This window comes from Athene noctua, chromosome 6 (genome assembly GCF_965140245.1).
Source record: "Athene noctua chromosome 6, bAthNoc1.hap1.1, whole genome shotgun sequence".
NCBI lineage: Eukaryota > Metazoa > Chordata > Aves > Strigiformes > Strigidae > Athene > Athene noctua.
This window is the reverse complement of record NC_134042.1, coordinates 40,024,136-40,031,881: the sequence shown is the minus strand read 5'-3', so window position 1 is coordinate 40,031,881 and position 7,746 is coordinate 40,024,136.

Sequence of the window (7,746 nt, the reverse complement as noted above, 5' to 3'; positions counted from 1 at the left end):
ATCTTTTTCTGGGATAACTTTCAACCTTAACCACTATTCCCTTTCTTCTATAGATCCTGGTCTTCATAACTGTGGCACTCCAGCAACTCTATAGAAGATGACAGTACAAGGACAGAGGAAACAGGGACTAATTAAGGTGTCTAAAGTTCTTTAATCTCTCCTTGAAAATCTGTGCCTTTGTGAGCAAGGATCCAGTTTCTTGATGTTCAGTTTTACTATCAAAAACATTATCAATCTGTAAATGAAAGAGCCCATAAAGCAAGACCATGTAAGATTAAAAAAATTAGTATCAGAGGGCTAATTTGGGAATAGTCAGTAACTCAAAGTCTCGAGAGATGAATGCTGACATGATAGGTAAAAGAACCTGAGGAGGAAAGAAAAGTAAGCAAAAAAAGCTGAGTGAAAATAGCAGCTTGGCAAAAAGAAGGATCAGCCTGTTCAAAGTAACAAAGTTCTCCCCTGATGTCTCCTTAAAGTTTACCTGTCCATCTAAGGCCTGACTGTAGTGACAAGGTGGGGGTAAGCCTGCAAATGTTTGACCTAGTAGCTTGTTGGTCCCAGCAATTTACTGTGTCTCTTAAACAAGAAATATTTGTTGTGTACTCACAATTTGTGTAAAACCCTGCTTTCAGGATGCACAAATAAAGTACCTCAGAGCACTGAGGGTTACATTTCCTATGATCTGAGACTGCTTTTAGGGCCACCTCAAATCTAAAGTTATATCTGTTTCCTTTCTTGACAGTTTGCCTCAGGGAGCCAATTAAACTTTTGAGAATGAGAACTAGGTTCAAATTCTGCTTTACACATCACTTACAGGCTTGTTAGCCTAGCTGTAGCTGCTGTATATATGTGATTTTTTTCCCAAGCTGATACATGAGCTGGAAAAAGTTCACCCGGGTCTCTAATCCCAGGTTGAGTTTGCAAAATTAAAATAAAAATGCTTTTTTCCTTGCAAACTGTACAAATTGGGCTTGCAGTTTTTATGTAACTATGATCATGGAAATGTTTAAAGATGAGTTTTGCATTCATTATTGTCTAGTTATAAGAATTGGTTGTCTCTCACTGTATTTACTTCGGGGACTGAGCTGGGTTTGTAGACATAACAAAGCCCACAGCATTCTTTCCACCACTGTCAGAAGCTGCTGGACTGTGTCCCAAAACCAAAGAATTATTTCTTGTACTCAATGTGACATAGAGTGACACCTGAGTAATTTATACTCTAATGTTTTCTTCAATGCTTCAGCTACCTTAACATGATCAAACTGGACATACAAGGAAGCCAATGCCGATTATGTTAGAATAAATCAGATCTGGTAGAGTGCTTTTTAGTTTCATGTGGGAATTTAAAGGTTTTCCTTTAATTCTTATGGTAATTTGCCAAAGAAGCTGTTTACTACAAGAGGGCCATTTGACAGAGTAAGCTTAACAGTGCCAGAAAAAATACAAACAAAACCCACAGAATGTTGACAACTTTAAGCTCCCTCTTCCTTTCCAGCAGTTTAATTTCTACCTTCATAAGTGTTTTTCTCCTGGCATTTTCATAGCAAGTTTTGTAAAGTAACAGTTCCTCACAAGATACTACTGCAAATTCAGGGAGGGCGAAACTCCTTCCTGAGGCATTTGAAGTGGGGCAGAGACCCAAAGCTACTCCATCACTCAGCAGGAGCATTATGGAGAGCTTCCTCTGCATGAAAGCCTGCTGTCCCATGGAGGGAAGTCAGCTGTCTCAATGGGATGGTGCTGTCTGACTCCAGCACTACACAGGCTTGGGGTCCACAGTCCTAGAGAAGATGATTCCACACTGGTTTGGGAAGGGAAGACAGGGCAAAGATCCACAATATTCACCCTGCTGGCCTGAAACATATGTGGAATCTATCAGGAAGTTAATGCAGCATAAATATCATATGGTCAGGGCTCATCTATTCTCATCTTTTTATGGCAGACAGCAAAGCAGTCAGCACAGATGGCTGCATTTATGGCCACATTCAGTTCAAATACAAAACCCACTTCCTGATATTTTTGAGGGTTACAGATAAGGGAAGTGATTTACATTTTCCACTGTCACATACAGGGCTCATTTATGACAATATAGTCACATTGCATTGTGTTTAATGAGGCTTAAACAGCACATGGTTTTCAGCACCAATACTAAAATGGGTCTTAGATTTCACTTCTACTGTAAAGGGTTTAAATTTCAATGGACTTAAGGAGAGTATAACATGCAACAGGACTCAGTCCATATCCTTTTTCTAGTGGGCAAGCTTGCTGCACTGCAACTAGCATCTATTTGAAAGCTTAAAACCAGACTTCATTCTAATGGACAACACACTCTAGGTAATGTCAACGAAGAACTAAAGATTAATTTTGACTTTTTGGTATATTTACTATGAGGGATGGGAACAGAGGAGTTTCACTGGCTATTTGGCAAGACTACTTATTTGGCTCTAGGAATCTGGTATTTCTGCCTATTTACTAAGTTGGAAACATATCATCCCACATTGCCTTATTCAGAGATTTTTTTTCCCATCAGATCTGAAGTCCTACAAAAACCCTTAGAAGGAGAAAACTGAGTAAGAAGCTTATGTGATTAATAAGTAACTAAAGGCAGGAAATATAATTAATGTCAATCAGCATGAATTCATAGCATCCAGAACCTGTCAACTCTGATATTTTTTGAGTACAAATATAGTTGGTGAATGCTATAGTGTCAATGTAACAGATTTCAGTACAGTGTATGGACAAGATAGCATACAGTGCTCTGAATAAAAACAGAACAGAAATTGGAGTTCCCATGAAATGGATTTAGAAGGGGCAAGGCAACTGGCATAGAAAATTAATTCCGAAAGGAAAGTCATCATCAAATGTCTGTTCCAAGTGGTCTTCTATCCTTTCTTTAATTAAATCATGGAAACTGAAGACACTGTGCATCAAATTTAAGTTATTTTAAGCTGTCCTCACTTCCTCAGTGTAGTGCCATGGATTAGACAGTCTGCCACAAATTTTATACTCCTGACAAAATGTTATGGAAATTAACAGGTTGGCAAATCACTGATGGTGCAGTGATATTAAGACAAAATGAGACTTCCTGCCACTTGCCAGGCTATTCTGTGTGACCACACAACAAATTCTCTGGCATGCTTGCCGTGCTGGCACTTTTTGGCTGTGGACACAGTTAATAGCATTGATGCATGCTATTAGGAGATCTTTCTTCAGCCCCCGCTGCCCCAAATTTACTGTCACTTTCGGCTATTATTGATTCATCTTTTTCTGTGTCAGTATTCAGTACCTGAACATAGGAATTTAAAAAAAAAAATATTAAGAGAAATGTCAGTGGCAAATTTCCCAGTCAGTCACTATGATGATTGTAAATTGCAAGCTCCTTTATCTTTGTTACACGGTTTTATCGTCCTGTCAAATTTCTAGTCCTGGTCTCTAATTTTTACACCCACCTCTGATGCATACATTTGCAAGAGTTCCTAAAGGAGATTGCTCTTATTTTATGATTCCAAAAGGAATCATATTTAGCAAAAACATGTTTGCCAGTGAAAATCTGCTGTTTGCAGCTTACATATCTATTAGATTGTAGATGCAGATTCTTCAAAGCTAGTAACAGCTAGGGATCCTTCTCTTGAGATTAATGAGAATGTTTTTTACTGAAAAGACAGATCAGCCCTAAATTATCCACATGAATAGTTCTGCATTATTTCCCTCACAGTCTTTCCAGAAACAAACAAACAAAAATGACAGAAAGGTATAACTAGGCAGGTGTGAATTGTGCAAAGAGCAGATTTATCTTGAAATAACCATATTGTCAAATCAGAAAAATAAAAACAAAAAAATTGTATTTCACAAAAGACTTTTAGATGAAAGAAGAAGAGAGGGGTTTGACTCAGCTACTTTAGAGCAGAATTCATTAACCTTTTAAAAAATCTGTGGGGTTTTGTTTGGGTTATTTTTAGTAACAAAAATATCGATTAATGGCAGATTTAGAGAACAAAACTGATCAGTTCCACAAACCATGTCTGTGTTAAAAATTTTTCAGATTAATTTTACTTAGAAACTGTGATGAACGAAATTCAAGGAAACCTGTTTGTGCTGCATATAATAATGAAAATTTTTCATGTAATTTTTTTTTTTTTTTTTTTTTTTTTACCAGAATTACTCAAGTGATTCATTTGCCTTGGGAAACTGCATTTTAAAAATGCAAACTCCAAATATTCCTCTAGATCTTGAGAAGAACCCGTAAGAAATATATAATCTACCAAAAGAGTTTAGAAGCAGTGAAGTCCAGCGCATGCATTTGGGTGATTTATGCATGGCTCTTAGTGAAATGGAGGTGATGCAAAATACTGGAACTTTATATCTGGAAAGTCTAAAGGAGATCATTCTAACTCCACCAAATAAAAATAAAATAATATTATTGGTGTCTAATCCACACAGAGAAGCCCAGTGCCAGATCATTAGCATTTCATTTAGTGAGAGTACTGTCTAAATCTGCAGACCCTCTGGAGAAATCCATCTGTTCTCATTAATCAGGGCATCTGTTTTGGCAACCAGCTATTAACAAGAATTCTGTAGTCTGCATAGAAAATCCAAAAGCCATTTCTTTATGAATGTGATACGAGGTACCTTGTTTCATCTTTAGCAGATTTTTATTTTAATCCTTTCTCTTCTTTCTTGCCCCTCTGCCCTGTCAAATCCACACCTGCAAGTGCTTTACTGAATCGGTGCCTAATCTGTCTTCGTCCTAGTGAGAGCATACAGATTCCATCTGGGTGATGAGAAGATGGATGTTTAAGCATCCTTCATCAGATGCATAAGCCTTGAATAATTGATCTCTGCATTCCTCATCCATGAACACACTCACACTTCTGTTGGCATGGGGCTGAAATGCAGTCTCTGCACTTATGCTGAGAGGGAGAATTTGTAATATTTCTAAAGCATTCCTTAAAGTCAAGTGGCTATAATGCCACAGAATATTATTTTCTGTATTTTATTGAGACAAACTGAATCTGACACACTAAGAGAATTAAGTTTAAGACAACAACAGCTGGAAACAAATAACATTTCTTTGGGGGGGGGGGGGGGCGTGTTAAACAAAATATCTTGAGATTAACTGGATATAACTAAAGAAACAAGTAATTCACTGCGTGATCTGTACATCATGACGTACATGAACAAATTTCCTCCCACTTGTCTTCAGGTTCTGTGAGGAGAAGAAATTTTTTTGCTGGTAAGAAAAACTTCTATCTCAATTTTATTAAATTAAAAATTATCATTATCACAGGTATGTGAAAATAAAAACAATAGCACCCCCTTTCCATTCCATTCCATTCCATTCCATTCCATTCCATTCCATTCCATTCCATTCCATTTCCTCTTCCTAGCAATAAAACCAAGAGAAAAGAGAAGAAAAAAAAAATTCTGTGAAACATAGTCTCTCTCTGCTTTCATAAGAAATGTAAATTTCTCATGGAGTAAAAACAGCTGATGCATTAAATTGAATTATGAAACTGTTTCCTCCATATCCAATTATTCTCTGATTTGTTACCCCAGTGATAAGAGTATTCTTATTAGTAGAATCAACTTCACTATGAAGTAAAGCACACTTTAGTGACCTGCATACGTGCTTGGGAATGGGAATTTGAGTTCTGATTCTGGTGCTGAAACTAATAACTTTGGTGGCCCCAGGCAATGTGTTCTGGCCCCAGATCAACTCTCTATCCCTATTCAGCAAAGCATTTAAGTACAGGTGTAAGTACATAAGGCTCTCTGGGATTTAGGCAACTGGTTAACAACTTTGCTGCACTGCAAAGTATATACTGTTTATTATTGAAACTTTGAGTAATAAAGGAGACGTAGAAACAATTAGATCTTTGAGATGCCAGCTGAAGCCAGTGTTAGTTTTTGTAATAGGTATAAAAGTATTTGACATAGCAAGAGTAAGCATAGGACTTTGGACACATACAGTCATTTAATATTAAAAGAGAAAGAGGTGATCCCAGAAGATGAGAGCTCTAAAATCTCATTAGTCTTGTCCTTGCCAAGACAGAGATTACAAATATGATAATAACTACTAAAGAATTTACTTTATTAATGCTCACTTGATATTAATGAAAGTGTTAAACTTATATAATGAAATATCTGATGTAGAGAAGTACAGTATTTCCTAAAATAACTTTAATAGCTTTCACGTGACTCTTTAGAAGGACAAAACTCATTTTAAAAAAAGTCTGTCTTTGTCTAACAGTGAACACAAGTAGCTTGATCTTTAAAAGTGGTGAGCAGTAACAGCTACTGAAGTCAGTGGAATCTGTCATTGTTCTGCAGTGTGCTAACTCAGACCCTATATTTGTCTTTGCTTCCCTGTCTATAGAGATGATAATACTTATTCACCTATCTGTGATAACTGACGTCAAAACCAACTATCTGAGACTGAACAGTGAGATTCCAGTGTACAGTAAATCCTGCTAGTTCAGTATACTAAGAAGATAAAGTATTTGCTTAAAAAAAAATAAAAATCTAATCATTAACGCTTTATATTTTAATGGGAACCATCACAGTAGAAACTGAAATAACTTCTGAATATATTTGATTTGAAGCTAAAAAATCACAGCAATATAACCTTCTTTAACAAAAGAGACTTTAATGAAAAATAATTTTGCCTAGAATTCTAGTTGTGAATATAAACAGGTGTTTAAGATATCATAAAAAGGGACTTAACATCTGGAGAATGCCTACTCAATTTACAGGCTAAATATAATCTAAGGCTCTCATTTTCCACATGTATCTGCTTATGTCCACAAAATCAGTCAGCAATTCAAAGTCTGGCAGAAAGACCTCTTCGAAGTAGAGTGAGAAATAAAATAGCCCTTCACCATTTGACTGAGGAAATGGGTGGTTCCTAGGACTATCTCTGCTCCTCGCAAGGGATGGAAAAATCACAACCTGGCTGTGAAAATTCAATACCTTAACTGGCAATGATCTTCTTAAGGATTCTTACAGAGAAAAGGTTAGGTAGTAGGATATAATAATAGCTGTTATAAGACATGAAAGATATATTTTCCAGATGATTCTTAGAGAAAAATCTGGAGATTAGGAATGGTTAGAGATTGGGGGCGATGATACAAGGGAATTTAGCTTTTACAAAGGGCTTATATCTGGCCTTTTTTGTGCTGTACCAGCCAACATATAGGTTACGTTATGTGCTTTTCCCTGGATGGGGACTTCTTCCCCAATAGTACAGCATAGGAAAAAGAGTATGGTATAAAGAGGTTTAATGAACAGAAACACTGGGAAAATGCCACCTGATTACTTTGGAAAAGGCCAAGTAATTCTTTTAGACCCCAATGGAATATAAAATATTAATGTGCCACGGGATATTTGAACTGGCAGCAGTGAGCAAGGAAGTTGCTATTGTCCCTCTTCTATCTACATAAAGGCCTTACGACATCCTTGATTACAGCAGGATAACATGATAAAAGACCAAATTCTCCCACTCAGCTGGCAATCTTTTTTCTCAGACTAATGTAACTGTTTGCAATGTCTACCCAAAAGCTCGGGGGGGGCACAATTTTTTTTAAAAAATTGCAACTATGTACTCCTTTACGGACCTATTAAATGATGATGATAATGTATACATTTTTTCTGTATTCCTATATCTTTCCTACAAGGCAGAGTGGTTGGAAACATCAAAGAAAGTATGTTAATCAAAATCTGTCACGAGAAAATGGCCTGTTAGCATTA